This window comes from Anser brachyrhynchus (genome assembly GCF_964034855.1).
Source record: "Anser brachyrhynchus genome assembly, chromosome: 13".
Classification (NCBI taxonomy): domain Eukaryota; kingdom Metazoa; phylum Chordata; class Aves; order Anseriformes; family Anatidae; genus Anser; species Anser brachyrhynchus.
Genome location: NC_137708.1, coordinates 9,730,073 through 9,746,850, shown reverse-complemented (window position 1 = coordinate 9,746,850; position 16,778 = coordinate 9,730,073). Strand labels below are relative to the sequence as shown.

At 36.9% G+C, this 16,778-nt stretch overlaps 1 protein-coding gene across 11 annotated transcripts in view; it reads left to right on the top strand.

The window, feature by feature from the left end:
- Nucleotides 1-16,778, top strand: part of HTR2C (5-hydroxytryptamine receptor 2C) — a 312,561-nt gene that overhangs the window by 196,801 nt on the left and 98,982 nt on the right. Inside the window, exon 9 of one of the 11 annotated variants that reach the window (XM_080554502.1) lies at nucleotides 16,077-16,225. The exons of the other annotated variants lie outside the window; for them this stretch is intronic. The gene's annotated coding sequence lies outside the window, so the exon portion shown is untranslated. The remainder of the gene's footprint in view (nucleotides 1-16,076; nucleotides 16,226-16,778) is intronic. 11 annotated transcript variants of the gene reach the window in all.

Genomic DNA, 16,778 nt, shown 5'->3' with positions numbered 1-16,778 from the left:
TCAAGATGGGGAAAGGATATTATGGAACAGCAAATGATGGATTCTTAGACTAGTTAAAAATGAATACATAGCGTAAGGGGATACTAAGACTAGGTTGAACATGTTAAATATGAATAAGCTAAACAGTGCTCTTAATGTGCCTTGTTGGCTGCAGTTTTGTTGCCTTTTTTTTTTTTTTGCTTATTTTTATGTAAAGATTTGCACTGGGATGTTGATCAGCACATCTAGCCATTAATCTTTTTTATGTGTTGATCCTGATAGCTGACAGTGTCCAAAAATACATCTTTACAAGTGATAATGAGCTGGAGTTGGGACTCTGTTGTTACTGCTGGGTACTTTGTGGGTTCAAATAACTTGCTGCAAGAAAACAGATTTGTTGCAAAAGATGCTGATGATGCTGATAGTGTCTTAGATTATGGTGTGGTCAAAGTGATAAAATTGACAAGTTCCAGGGAAAATGCATATTATTTACTTGCTTCTCCACAGCATAAATTCCATCCTGTTCAGAAAACTTATGAAATGTCAGCAATGTAGGAAAGAACTCATCCAAAGTCCATCTAGTTGTGGTATGTTTTTTTTTTTTTAAGAGGTTACTTTTTGTCCTCTATGGTCTCATTTACGCTTGAAAATTCAGTGAAATTAACAGCATGCAGAGTGACTATAATGTATTTGCTAGATCTGTGCTTTCTCAATGGGTCACAAAGGAGTTTTCTGCAGAAAATGCATTCCTAAGAAGTGACTGTTTTTGGAAGTCTCTTCAAAAATAAGTTGTGTTTCACTAAAAACATTCTCATTTTCATAATTCTCCCACCCTTGTCGTTTTCCTGAGTTAGTTAAACCTTTATTAAATGTTTATCAAAAGAAAACACTTAGGATATTCAGAAACTATTTCTCCAAACTCTAAGAGGAGCTCAGGAGGGAGGGGGAAGCTTGGCACAAACAGCAAAGCTATAGTCCCTAAAATTGGTCCCAGTTGACTTCAGTTAGCTTTTATCTGGGAAGCTGATACCTTACATGATACAGTGGGGTAGAATAAGATGGAAAAGGTGAAAGATGAATGCAAAGGAACAAAAAATAAATAAACTTGCAGTGGACCATCCTGTACACTCAAAAATGTCTATTTAGGTATCACTAATACCTATAAGGTACTGATGACCAAATACCCGAAAAAAATGTCACTGCATGTTACAGTAGTCCTGGCTTATTCTGCCTTGGGGGTGGTATGTGTGCGTGTTTCTGTCTGAAGCACAGATTTGCTTTCACACCTGTTTCACACCCAGCAGGGCACACTTGCTTGATACTTTGACATCAGGCATAGAGAGAGCCCTTGCCCTGGACGGCTTTAGGTTTGTAAGTTTTGCTTTATAGTTCACCTAGGTGACGGTTTTGCCCAGTTCCTTGTAGTAAAAACAAAAACACTTTAGTACCTTGAGGATAGCAGAGAATTAATAACAAATTCTTCCACAGTACGGAAGGAACTCTGAGAGAGAGTCTGAACGAAGGACTTTTGAAGTAGGCACTTAATTATGTTTTGAGCTTTTGAATGCGTTTCTTTAAGTGGGAAGGAGAAAACTGTTTCCCTCTTGGTTTTTCAATAATGAAAGAATATAATATCTCCTGTGTGCAGTGAGCCTGCTCATACAAAGATGTTAGAGGCATTGCTGGAGTCTTGCCTGAGTAAGAACAGCAGGATGAGAGCCCCACAGAGCAGCACTGATGTGCAACCAAACACGATAATGGAAGAGTGGAAAGTAGCATCATTTAAAGAACTTCATGAAGCAGTGTCAGGAAGTGTTTGTACAGACAAAGATAAATTATTGGGATGCAGTCATCCCATCAGCCAAGAGGAAAAATAAATTTTACTTATGAGAAATAAGAGAGCTGTCTTCATAGGAATGGTGCAATGCAGAGAGCAAAGTGGTCCTGATGGGCTTTCCACAAAGCAGAATGCAACTGCAAATTTATAAAGGCAGCCAGAAAGATGGGTTTGATTTTCAGTATCTGTTGTGCTATTGTTTTTCTTTATTGTACAAAGCAATCATAATTCAGACTTGAAAGCAATTTAAACACAAGTTTTCAAAAAGACTTGATCTGTTTTTTGAACAACTAATTAATAGGCACTTTGGACTTGTACCTTAAACAGTATTTTAACTGTTAAATATCGTGTGATTTCATCTCTGCCTCAGCTGAGCACTACGCCTCAGTGGAGATGGAATATTATCTAGATTTTGATAGCACAGTGTTGTAGCTCTTCACCTCTCTGCTTTCCCTTGGTTTTGCTATATCATTTCTCCACTTTGGCAGACACTGCTCTTGCTGTTGTTCCACTTCTTTTACTGGCACTGCACTATAGTTCAATGGAGAGGGATCTTCAGAGACATGAAGCAATCTCAAGGCTTACTTGGATTTTTACCAGGTCTTAAGTTTGTGTGGTTTTTTTTTTTTTAACTATTATACTAGCCAATGGAAATCTCAGAGCAATTACAAAGTTAGAGGCACTCAAAAATGGCCTCAGATTCACCCTCGGTTCCTTAATTATGCTTTCCAAGATACTATCTCATTATCTAAAACTCAACTATGTCATTAGTTATATTTCATTTTTTTTAATTACAAGCTATATATTTGTCATATCTATGGAAGCAGAAAACATTAACATTATAAATCTATGGCTTATGCAACCTCAGCAGGAATTGCTAATGAGCAAATCTTCCTTTACATCTCTCTTTATATTTCTTTCTTAAAACTTGTCCTGTAAATGGAGACTCCGAGGCTGGAAATTGAAGCTGTGTAGTACCCTCACTTGGGCCTTCTTCCTGTCTTGGTATTGCAGGTATCTGTGTCTATATTAATAGTCCATGGTAACAAACTCACTAAATTTGTTTTTTGATATCTTAACATGTCGTTATTTACCTGGCTTCCATAAACAAAAATGTAAATGCAGATTCCGGAGAGAAGATTATAAAACGTTGAAATAATAATCTTAGCAAGTATCTGTACTCATGGGAAAGCATTGTATTGTGGAAGAAAGCAAATCTCAAATTCAGTCGATGTTCTTTTCTCACAATTTCTATGCATTCGTTGTCCAGAAGGGCAAGAGAGTGGTCAGCAAAACTTAATAGTCATGGCTAAGGGTTGCTAGCAATGCATATAGATGATGCTTTTGTAGGCCAATATCTTGAGTTTGTTGACTTGGTATTTGTCAGATGCTTTGTCAGATCTTTCACATGTTTTATACACTGTAAAATCATTGTAGGTGTTTTCATGAAGCCATAGCCAAGCTCCCATGACAGTGGAGTCTCATGATGCGACAGAGGGTCTCCCTAACCTTAAGAAGGGTTTCTCCATGCCTATGGTGCCCTTCTTAATCACATTTTCACAGTTTTTCCTTTTACCTGGCAAGCTCTATGGATTGCTTTTTCCTTTTTTCCTTTTCCGTTTACTCATTGATCTTGATATCTCTGAGCCATTATTTGTAGTTTAATTTTGTTACCCCTGCTGCCTAAGTCTCTAAGCCCACAAGGTACTCTCAGCTCCACCTGGACTCCACAGGTGAGTGGGCTTTAACTCTGATAGCTCATCACTAGGTTACATTTCTTGTTTAAGATCACTTTCGTCTTCTTGTCTCTGAAAGGCACACAGTGGACATTTTTCATTTGTTAGGAATTTTTCCTTATTCATGTAATTACTTAAAAAATCAGTCATTTATAATCCTGAATTTCAAACAAGTAAATATTTGGAGGAGGGAAACTGAGAAAGGCATGTTTTCAGTTCCAAATACAATAAAAAATTATAATGCAGCACTTCTTTTGCTGTTCTTAAAGTCTTTAAATAAACAAGAAGAATGCTTTTAAATTGCAGCTAAGTATCTCTCAGTAGCATAGTAATTAAAATTCACACTCCTTTTCCTCAAATTCATGCTGGCGGTAAAGAGTAATATTTAGATCACTTTTTATACAAGTAGAACATTCACTTTCAACAGTTAGTGGATTTATTTTTTTTCTGGAAGTGATGATATATTTTATTTTACTTGGCAAAAATTGCGACTGCAATTTACTGGATTTGTTTTTATGACCTGTAGATGCACAGTGTGTGTGCCAGCATACATAATTCCAATTTTATTCTTTTATGCAACGGAGAAACAAAAAAGATTTAATGCTTTGATGTTATCCACATCAACACCATGAAGACTTGCAATGAATCGTAGGAGAACGACTGTAGCCACCTTACAGAAACCAGGAACTTCAGTGCAGCAGCAATCATATAACAGCATGTTGCTACTGCCGATGAGGTTGGCTTCCTTCTTTCTCCTCAAAATTTCCGGTCAAGTGTTTTTGCACCTGTTTGCATGCACTGGATGAACCTCAGTCAGAAATCCTGTCTACTCTCCTCCCTAGTTGTCAAGGAGAGCAAAACAGATGCGGACTGTGTACGTGCAGAAATAAAGGTGTTTGAGAACTTTGTTATACTGTTTGAGGAACTGCATCACGTTGCCGGCTTTGGTTGGGTAAATAGCAGGCCATGGTATCCAGCATGTCCAGAAGCATAGCTCAAGTAGTTTTCTATTGGATTTCTAAGGTTTCATAAAAATGCCTTGTAACTTGTTAGTTGCTTCCATTTTGAGTGTTGCCACAATTAGTGGATTGTTTCCTTACAAATCAATTCTTTCTTCTGATGGTCTGAATTATGGCTTTCAGTTATGTCGCAGTTAGCACTGCTGAAGTCATCGGTTTCATTTGAGATAATCTTTTGTCTGTTTTCACAGCTTACCTTCTTATCATACCAGTAACGTGCTTTGTGTGCTGAGGCACACCGATATTATTACAAAGGTGTTCAAATGAAATGACAAAAACATTTCAGCATTTCTGGTTGCCTGAAGCAGCCAGATTTTCTGCGCTCATAAAATTGAACTTAAGTTTGTATTTTTCTAAAACTCCAAACCCTTTCAAAAAAAAAAAAAGTTTTTCCAGATGTACAGTGTTGCTTTGGTGTGACAGTAGATGTCTGTTCTGGAAACAATATTAATATCTAATTAGACCATACATTGTGAAAATTAATTCTAGACTTCATAGAAGGTATCATGATTCCTACAGATATGGAACAAAAACCCTGGGGGATACTCAAACTGTCTCATGCTGGAAAAAGCAGACACTGTTTCATCTTGTCTTAATCAAACTTACTGGCATTAAATAAAAACTACAAATGTTAGATATTTTACAGCCTGCAGGCCCCTGATGGGATATGTTTTTTTTCTAAATGGATCTGAAAAATGTGACTAAGCAGAAAAAAACTGGTTTGAGAGGGGTTTAAATTTATTCAGTGGCTCACACTGCTGTTAGAAAGTCCACGTGGATCTACAAATGGGGAAAAAAATAAAGCTATTGTTTCCAGCGATTGTTTCCCGATGAATAAGTTCTAACACATAGATGTTATTTCCCTTTTTTCCATTTTATTAAAGATAAAAACATGAAGCAAAAAGATACCTTGCCTGTTCCTCTTACATATCCAATCCAATAGCCTATTAGTGTTAATAACAAAACACAGTGGTCCCTGTGTTTTTGTTATCAATAAAAAAACATTATTATTGTTATTAATAACAAAAACACAGGCAATGCCCTGTGCCGCATGCAGTTTGCCTCTGTGGAGGGATGAGGTCTGGGAGGACCATGCAGGTATTTGCCAAAGTGAGATGTATTGGAGTTTGTTATTGGCCCTGGAAAAAGCATAGCATAAAGTGGATTTGTTTGAGGTTTACTTTGCTGAGCCCATTCACTTTCACATCATCCATTTCCTGTCATTTTAGAAATGAATCTGTTAAAATAACTCAATTTTCGTGATAGCTTTTTTTCATATAGATCTATAGGAAACAAGGTCTCTTTATGAAAATCCTTTTGTATATTTTAATTCAAATGAAATTCATATTTAAATTGTTCTCTGTAGCTGAAACGTAAATTCAGATGCTAAACTGAACCAATCTGTCTGCTGCATATGCTTTATCATCTAACTGTCTTGACAACCCTTGTTAACATTTACATAAACTTTACGGGCTAATAATAATGACGATGATGGAATTAGCTTGTTACTATCTTATTTTTGTTATGTAATTTTAATCTCTGTAGGAAGGAGAGCCACTATATCTTTTGAATTACTCAATGACTCTGCTTTACTATTATTAGTTATTTGTATGCATTTGTTTCTCTACACAGCACAGAAAAGCATGCTGGCTGCCTTGCAGGATATCTAGAAATCTGTCTGTTGTGCTTGTCATCTAGATTATGGTATCATTTAATAATGACATTTTCCTATCGATAACTGACCTTTCTCTGAAATGTATTCAGTGTTGAATCTGGTTGATGGTAATTTTCAAAATAATTGTTGACAACATGATCATGCATCTCATCTCCTCTATATAATTTTTTTTAAGCCATGTCACTGAGTTGCCTTTTGCAGAAAAGATGAAGAGTTTAGTGTCTAGCAACTTAGTTGTCACTGGAGCAAGGTAACAGGTTAGTGTTTCTCCTAGCAGGGTAGGACAACAGCCACCTTACAGCCTTCAAGGTCCTAGTTTTTCTCAATAACACCAGTCTCTTTGCTCTTTTATGAAAAATGGAAGTTTGATTTTTCATTACTCTATTTTCCTACAAATATATTTAAATCTTTTTTTGTTTTTTTTTTTCTTTATTATCTGCTTAAATTCTCTAAAATGTGATCTATGAAAACTTTGAAATAGGGAAGTATTTTTAATTGTTAACCAATGTACAAGGAAGGAAAAAATACACCCTTAATTTTAAATGGTTAATGAAATTTATGTACAAGAAAGGAACATAGTTGTACCTTTTAGAATGATTTATTGTACTAGTCTTAACTTCCTATTTCAGATTTTCACATGAGTGATAACTGTATGTTTTGGGGAAAAAGTAGGTCTGATTTTGGTTCTGATTTCTCTCATAAGTTGTTTCTTTACTAATGTGATGGAGCAAGCCATATTACTGGCTGAAGCTTGGAATATCTGTTTTATAATTACAGTTTTTGAATGATAGAGAAAAGGAGAAATTGCCTTTAATTTGAAATTTTATTTTTACACATAGGAAGCAAAGTCAGTAGTGCCAAAACACAGAATTATAGAAATATATTACTGATAACGATATCTGCTATTGTCATGGAAGGACTTAAAAACGAAAAAGGTATTGAAGAACTCTGCTGGCCATTCTGAATTATGTAAAAGAGATTTTCTTGTTGTAAATTCTTGCATACCAATCTGGCTGTTTTTGATTTGTGCTCTCAAAACTAGAGGTATAGTTTTTGTTCCTTCTTGTTAGAGGAAGAGGCCCCTAAAAGAAAAGTAAGAAGGAAGGTGATGCCAAGAAAATGGATTTATTGAGAAACAGTTGTTTCTCAGACCGGTATGTCTGATTTTCTTTAATAACTGTTCAGATTCAAAGCCAAGAAATTTTTTGCACTACCCTTTGTTTTTCTTCATTTAATAGGTTGCATCACTGGTGCTTATTTTTTTAAATCTTCTCTTGTTGAGGGACTTCAAAGCCATCAGTGCCTTTCCATCTGGGGGCTGCATCAAGCCCCTTCCTTGTGCCCCGTGTCTGTCCTTCTGCTGGTTCCTTTCTATGAGTTTGTTCCCACTTTCATACGCCGTGGCACAAGCCTACATCTCCAAGACAAAATGCTACCATTACATAACTGATGTGACTTGTACAGTGCACAAGTGGTGTGTGGGTGAAGGCACATCTTGGGGAGAGCAGAGCGATGGGTAGTATAAAAATAGGTATTGCAGTATGTGCCAAAATGAGTAAGTTACATTGTCGACTGAACAACTAAACCTAGTCCCCCCTTTTCCTGCCCACTTTCCTCCCCCAGTTTCTAATAACTGTAATCCAATAAAATAAATGACATGAACTGAAAGGAAGTAGAAACTGGCTTAATTTCTGTCACTTGTCAAATATTCTATCATTTTGCCTGCTGTGAATTGCATTGAAAATTGGCTACTGTTTGGAGTTTGTACAATATTTTAATGGGCAAACAAAAAGTGTTGGTCAGCTGTTTGTGTGTGTGTGTACGTATATATAAAAATACAAATCTAAATGAAGGACAGTACTTCACTGACTTATTTAGGGATCATTCAACTGCTTTTAAAGATGTGTTAAATAGCAAATGGGGGGGAAGTTGTGAATAGAATGGTTAACCATGATGAATTAGTGTTGAAATGTGAAGTTGATTAGTCATTTTACATCAGCTGTAATTATGGAACATTACTGCAAATAAATCATGTACGCTGGGATATACCAAAAGGTAATGTTATTGATTGCATCTGACATTTGGATAATAAGCTCCTATTGAAATCACACAAAAGGTAATTTTAAATCTTATGTCTTTGTCAAAGTTATGATTTTATGGTCAAAACATTAAATTAGTTGGTTCTATACTACAGCCATAATGTAGTTTAACTTTACGATGTTAGAAAGACAGCTCTATGTCTAAGAAGCTATGTTTGAAAGTTTTTCTTGTTGTGTATTGATGTGGGCAGCCACCAGGCTAGATCTTCAGATGCTCCCAGGGCTTTCAGATGTTGGTATCTGTCTTTTAATATTGCACTGGTTGGCAAAATGTCTTTGAAAATCCAATCTGTAGTTGCTTCCACTTTGCACAAGTATAGAAAACATTGGTACTTCATCTTTAGGATCTGGGACATGTTTTGCATATACATTTGACTTAAAGCTGAAGGATAGCTGAAACTTTGCAAAACAGCTGCCATGTCACCATCCAGCTTTGGCTCAGCACTGGAGTTTGTAAAATAAAAACAGCAGTATGAGTGTGGGTTGATTGCGAGAAGTTCATAATGCTGGGAAGGGGGTAAGGTTTTTTTTTTGTTTTTTTTGTTTGTTGTTTGTTTTTTTTTTCTTAAAAAGTGGTTTGCTTACAGCCACGCGGGAAACCTCTTAGTGGATGTTTGTGAAGAATGGTTTTATATTGCCTTTGCAGCTGTAGATGAATACTTGAAGCAGTTGAACAATGCCTGCCTCGATTTCTATCTCTATTTTGCTTTGCATATTTCAGAGAAAGGCCAGAAGGCTTGGCAAATCAAGGGAGTTGGCAGGTCTGAGATTTAAGCATCTTGTGAGATATCACCACCTAAGCAACAACTTTGAGGTTGTGTGATAAAGGGAGATCACAACACGTCCATGTTGTGAAAAGACTGTAATGTTTCAGGTATGTATTTGCTGAGCGGCCCATTTTCCCTTGTACTATTTGGCCAGCTGACCTGCAGAGTTGTTGCTATAATGGGTTAGCTTTGTTTCCCTAGCAATTAGAGAAATCTGTTATTTACTAATTAGAAGTGTAATAGTGTTGGATTTTTTTTTTTTCCTGAGGGATATATTAGCATAGGTTAATTTTGCTCAGTAGACCTGTGTAGGATTACATAAATCACAGATTATTTAAAATGATTATGGTTTAATGTGACATGATGAGCTTGACAATTGAGCACCTTGAGGGAGCAAGGGAGGCTTTAAATGGTTTGTTTGGCACAAGGAAGCCTGACTCTAATCCTTTTGTTTTTGCTTGTTTGTGATGAGTTTGCTTGGTCTCTCTTTGAAAAATCCCAGTCAGTAGGCCAACACTTAAAAGCTTTGAGATCCAGACAAATTGCTTTTGACTTTATGAATTCTCAGCCTGGTGGGAGAAAAAAAGGCTGCCTGAAAACAAGTCCAGGAGTTAACCTCTTGTTTCCAGGCTGACTTTCTGACAGTCTAGCCAGAGGCTAGCATGTACCTAGAGGTATTGGAGAAAGCAGAACCCTTCCCAAGCTGAACTTGACAGCACGTATGGCATAACTCATGCATGAGTTCTCCTTATTGTAAATATTGTTTGTTGTTTTTTTTCATAACTCTTCTAAACGCTGTCTCAATTAGAAGCACGCGACTGACTCATTCCTGCATCTGGGCATTGACGTCATTGTGATGCACTTTTGATTTCTAGCATAAATGTTCCAGTCTTTCCAGTAGGGAATCTAAAATGAATACACGATGCCATTTATTACTGATGAGAAGTAAACAAACTAGGGAAATGACATTCATGGGCTTTCCAACTCATTCTCCATTGCATTGAACATATTGGACATCAGAGCCTGTCAACATAGTCATCTGAAAATGTCTCCTTCAGTGTTTCGCTCCTAAGAGCCTGAATTATTCATCAGATATTTTACTGTATTAGCATATTCTTATGATCACATTGAATTTCGTCCCAGTGCATGAAAAAGCAAATTCACTGTTTCTGTTTGCATAAAAACAGATAAATATATTAATGCTTTATCAGCCACCCTTATAAATCCATCATAGCAAATCAGAGCAGAAAGAAGTACAAAGTCATGTCAGATCACATAAAATTAAATGTTTCTAATAGCTGAGGTGATCTTGAAGCACTAGTGAAAAAGTTTCTAGTTCCTCAATGAGTGGCATGAAATAACTGATGCCAATATTTTAGAAAGGTGAAGTGATTTATCTTGCAGGATGGGGGGTCTGCAGTAGGATGCCCTTCATTCTCAGGTCCACACATGCCATACATGTTACGGCACTGTTGCCTCAGGAATAGGAAACACGTGGGGCAAGATTAAATTCCTTGCTGCAGAAAGCAATGAAGATCTGGAGTTATGGTTTACTTATTGCTTGGTGAAAGGGTGAGAGGCTTATTTTCCAGTCTTTTTTTTTTTTTTTTCCCCTTTGGTGACAAAGTAAGTAAATTCTAGAATATTTTTCTGAACTGATTTCTGGGGCTTCTTTATGAAATAGCATGGTGAGAAGGGACATGACAAAAGCAAATTGATTTTTGGGGGGAGAAATTATATTCTGTTATGTCAGGAGGTAAAAATACACTCATGACTTTTTGAGATCTGATTGAAACTATTGTAATTATAAGGCTTTTTTCAAGCTTTCAGATAAATTTTGAATGTTAATGTTAACATGTGCATAACTGTGGATGATGACATGGATTTAATTCTGCATATATTATATATTAAGTTTAAAGTACAAAGTGGAGGTTGGCTTGTCGAAGCAAAACTCTAAAGCAGAATCTATGCAACTCATAGAGTTCAAGTGTTAACCTAGGGAGAGAGAAGAAACTTGTGTTTCCTTGTGCTCAGAATGTTTGCTTTCATATAGCCATAAAGCATCGTGAAGGTTATTTTCTTATCAGCTTGGAATTGAGAACTCATTCATATGTGGAAACATTGCAGTACTGCTGAGGTTGCTAACTACATGGCTAAACAGACAGCAGGTGTTTCTGACTGCTTTTATGTTCGAGAAGAGGAAAAGTGCAATGGACAAAGCTAAACATTTAGGCATGGCTTGAGCATAGTCCAGGAAACGTGTATTGAGTCTCAAGCGTACCACAAAAAATTGATCATTACTGCATATGCACGGTAGTAGGTCTCTTAAAATTACTGGGATGATTTCAACATGTGTCAAGTAAGAATTTATCTTAGATACTAGATAGGAAGATAAGCAAAAAATATATATATTTTTTTAAACTTTTTTCTTTTCCCCATCTGTTTTCTTTATGTTTCAGTTTTGGTTTGAATCAGATTGGACCACATTTTTCAGAAACTCCCATGATTTCAAATTGCTTAGAAAACTTCATTTAAGAAACACCAGTCCACAGGTTTTGAATAAAATGTACGCACTGACTGCAGCTGACAGAAAGATGGCTCAGAGGTTGTCAGTAGAAAGAAAATTGGATGCATCAAGTACAAATTATCCATCACTATAAGGACCTGTGAGTGACTCTTGTCCATCTCTCTGTTCCGTGATCAGTTTTGAAGGATTCTGCAGCTGGTCATATGAATCCCACCCACAAACCTGATAGTTTGGGCTTGCTGTTTCACAGCTACATGGGAAATTCCTCAGCTGCTGGCCGAGCAGGAACCATGGGCAAGGGATGTGCATTCCCCCATCCAGAGGCAGCAGGTGGGCTGTGCTAGAACCATTGGCAGGAGCCCTAGCACAGAGAAGCTGAGTAAAACTAAACTGTCCAGTGTTTGCCCAAGGTGAAATCCTTGTAGCAACGCAGAGACTTTTTTGCACAAGCTTTGACTAGAAAGAGTGAGTAAGCAGCATGGTAATTATAATCTATGCCTTTTGAAAACTCTTTATTGCTCTCTTGGACCTCAGCAAAAATAGAATTTTGATATGTATTTTGAAAATACATATATAAGAAGCACTGAGGTATTTTCACATCTAAGGCAGTGCAATCCAATCTGGAATATTAAAGGAAAAGCTATTTTAAAATTTGATGCCTAGAGCTGTGTGAGTATTTTTATAACACGAACATTTATGGAAAAACTAATTCAAATATTCATACTCTTTACATGTGAAATTCAGCATATATATTTGATTATTGTTTGGAAGGGGTGTTGTATTGTTCTGATTACTAATGATAGCATAACAGAAGTGCATGCTTGAAAGTTTTAATGCTGTGTGGTTTCACCTAAGGTTTGCAAATGCAGTCCTCTTAGGAAAAATGTTTTGAAGAAAAAATTAATGGGTAACACTGTATTTGACACCTTTTTTTCCAATACACCTACCTAGTTTGAAAGAGAAAAAAAGGTAGATTCAGTAATAAAATACTAATTGCTGCTTAACCCTCTGTGCCCTTAGATTTCCTCTGGTGCTTAGGTTTGCACAAATTCTTAAAAACAAACAAAAAAAAACCCCACTTGTTTCTTAAGGCGTTTTCATGAGGTTTTGAAGAGCTTTCCGCAGGCCATGAATATTATGAGTTGTAGAAGAAGTGCAGAATAGTGCAGAAGTGCAAAATTCTGTGGTTCTCTGAATCGGCTACAGTAGATCTCAGACCATTCTGAAGAGAAATAAGCCAGTAGGTAGTACTGAAGCCCTACATCAAGTAAAAGCATCAGAGCTTTGAGCCCTGTATGGTGAGAATTCTGCCAAGAAGTACGACAATTCATAAAACAAAACAAAGTAACACCCACCTCCCCACATGCTCTGGTTGTGAATATCACCTCCATGACGCATGATGTCATGTGAAGCTCACTGAAAACACGCTCTTGTCAATTCAATGAATGTTTTTTAGGTTTTTATTTTTTTTTGTGTGCGTTTGGAAATTGTTAGCTTTCAGTTCTGTCCTGTTCACAGCTGACTTCTAGTTTACTTGCAGTCTTTCACAGCTTGAACCACTCTACTACTCTAATCTTTAAAACAGCGGTTTTCTAGAAGTGTGGTTTAAAGGCAGTCATTCAGATTTGGTCTTGTGCGTGAAGTTCTGCTAGTCTCTAGAATGACACACAATAAATTCGTGGGGAAAAACAAAAAAAAATAGCACTAGCAATCTCTCTCATTTAAAATTGTTCCTGTTTGCAAGGTGAAGAAGTGAAGGCAGTGGTGTGCATCCTGCTTCCGAGGAGCAGAGCTCTGCCTCAGGATGGGAATAGCTCCTGGTGAATCTACACATGAGGGCACCCAAATGCTGCCAAAAAAAAAAAAAAAAAAAGAACAGATCAAGCTCAAAATTAATAAATGAGCAAAAAATCCCCTGCCTTTAGCTTTCCTACCACCACACTATTTTCAAGTGGATACTATTTATAGTGTTAAAATAAATATAAATTATATATAGTGTTGTGTATAATATATATAATATAGTGTTAAAATGAATACCGTACTAAAATATGATTGAGAATACAGTTTGATGCATAACATCTATTTAAAATATTCACATAATTCATTGGATTTGAGATTGTACTGAAATAGTTCTTCAGTTTCATTATAACTTCCGTAGGCAGGCCTGTGATCTATATAACCAAGTGAGCACTATTTTGGAAGAAAATATTCTAAATATTTTCCCCTTTGTGAATTACAGGGGGAAAAAATGGGAATAGTTCCTTTGTGAGTCACAGGATAGTATTTATTTCTCAAGTATTCCAGGATTGTTTTTCTTTAAACTTAAAAGAGAATGTTGGGAGTTTCTCACCTTAACAAATGCTTGGTTTCTAAAGACTGAAAGATTTTTGATCCCATGTACTCTGACAGTTTTTCTTGTAGCTTTATTTTTGTCCAAACTGTTATTTTCAGCTCACTCTGTACATGTGCACTAGACTTCTGCAAACCCACAGTGCAGGTTTAGTGGTTTTGAACAAATAGAAGTAGGCTCTGTATTGTTGGAGAACTTCACAAATCATCCTGACATCTTAAGAGCTGAATTCCATCTCTGAAATGCCAAGTTGTTTGGGTTTTGTTTTGATTTTTCTCTCTTGTGAGACTCTTGGCTCTTCATCGTAACAGCAACTGAGTGATGCACATGATCCAGGTGGTCCGATGTTTACCTGTGTCTGCACCTACAGTAGTAGCCTATGGACAATTTTTAGCTGCCTTGTTTCCCTGACTATCTGCAGGGCTCTGAACGTCCAAGGAAATGTGAGCAGAGAGGCAGCAGTGAGTGCTGCTGTAGGTCTGCTCTGTATAGCACATCACTGCAGCTTGGTCAGATACAAGGTCAGATGCTGAAGCATTTATAGGTGTGTGTCTGGGTTTTGAAGATCAACTAAAACTTCCTTCCTTTTTCTTTCCTTTGCTTTACCTTGGCACTTCACATGCTGCTAATAACAGAAGGCAGTAAGCTGCTAAGAAGTGAAGTATGATACTGGTATATTTTCTTGATAAAGGTTAAAAAAGCTTGAATTCCACTCTACACCTCTTTTTCCTTTGGTAGCAAAACAATTAACCTCCTATATCCACAATTTTTTTGTGTGTGAAATAGTTGGGGAACTTGCATAAAGCTCCAAGCCATGAGAAAGCTTCACTGTGCAAATTTAAGTGCAGTACAAGTCATCTGGTGTGTTTATAGGGAAGGTGATAGCTCACAAGTCTAAACTGCAAGTCTAATCTTGGTTCTGACTGAAGGCAAAATTTTCATTACATGATTATTTTTTTTTTCATTTGTTAAAAGACCTGAATCCTGATCTGTTTGACATACCTAATACGTAGTAATTGCATTTATGTGATCTGGTGGTTGTGGGGAGAAATATTCTTAAAAGCTTCATTATTTTTGTGTGCAAACTTTCTGATTAGAACTCTTTTACAGAAAGATGCATTCTGCTACTTTATATTTTGGGGGAAGAGGAAGGGAATAATAATTGTGTATTGCACAGGAATAAACTAGAAAGGGAAGACAAGCTCACTGAGAGTATTTAATTTAGTTCAACTCTTTATGGCTCTCAGCCATGTGATCCCCAAGCCCATGAAGGTTATACGAATCGTTGTCATACCAAGCCCCCATGTTTCTGACTTAAACTAAGCATGTGTAGGCAATGCTGGAATTTCCTACCTTTTTATTTATTTATTTATTTATTTATTTATTTATTTATTTATTTATTCATTTTTAGGACATTCCTTCTGGTTACTGTGGGAAAATTTAGCCCTTCATTTTCTTTTGAAACTTTCCAAGCAATATGTGATGATTTATCTGTGGTAGTCTGTTCGGTAAAAGATATGTGTGGTTTGGCTGACTTCTCCGTTGCTGCTATCTTTGTGGTCTTGAGGAAATTGAAAAGCTAGGGAAGAATATTCTTAACCCAGTGGAGCTCTAAATGCTATTGTTGATTTCATTAGTAAGCTAGGGTCTTTGGAAGATTCTCAGCAAATGTATCCTGTAGTTCAAAGCTGGTTTAGCAAGAGCTGAAAAGGAGGGGCTAGGGAACTGCAAGGCCATTTGATTGTGTTATAGGCTTTAATATCTCCCGGCTCTTATTTCAGATGTTTGAAGTCACACTTTGCTTGCTCAGCTAATAGTACACAAAGTGGTCATTAATCAAAGTAAATAATGTGGCTGTAGCAAGAAGCATAAGGCACAGAACATATAGAGGGAGTTTCATTGATTCTAGGGGATTTTGGACAGCAGGGTATTATCACTGCAATGTAAATAGATAAAGTTTCAGATTCATGATTAGTTTACAGTTCACCATGCATCACCTGAGCTCTGGGAATTGTATGAGAGTCTGTAGCCTCTGGTAAATGCTGCCATTTCTAAATGTAACTAACTCTCTTTCATCTTCACCGCAGGCCAAAATCACACATTCACATGACTACCATTACTCAGCCTTGGTGGGCTGCCACATGTTAAGCTGCTGGGCTTCAATGCACATGTGAAGGGTTCCCAAGAGAGAGAGTCTGTACAGCCACGACTTGGAAAGGGGATGTTGTCACCTAAGGTATCCACTTTCCAGTTTCACCAGGTGATTGGTGGGTTTTGTGACACACAGAGAAATAATAGTGGAGAATCTGATGTTCTAATATGGATGATTTTATGCTTAATATTTTTTATATGATGCATTCATTTTATCTGTTGTCTTTGGAAGGCTGCACCAGAACAAGCAATTTGAAGCAGCAAATGTGCTAATTAGTAAGCAATATGTAAATCCACGTGCAGGAATGAAGGCAGGCAGGCTGTGTGCAGAACCAGGGTGTGCACTGCTGTAACAGTCACAGGTGAGAAGGAAACACTACTAAGCAGGCAAGAGATATTTGACATCTGAGCTGAGAGCACTGGCACATTAACAAAGAAACCCTGTTTTACCTCAATAGCAGTAGTTCTCACTTAACTGAGGAGAGCCAGAGATGTAAGACAGTTGCTTTAGCACTGGAGGAGGATTTTTTGCATGTGTTTCGTGTCAATAATGTTTTCTCATTTTTTCTTTGCACCTTTGAAAAAAAAATTTGAAATCACTGAATTTTATTGCCTATTGATGGAGTCAATGGAAAACT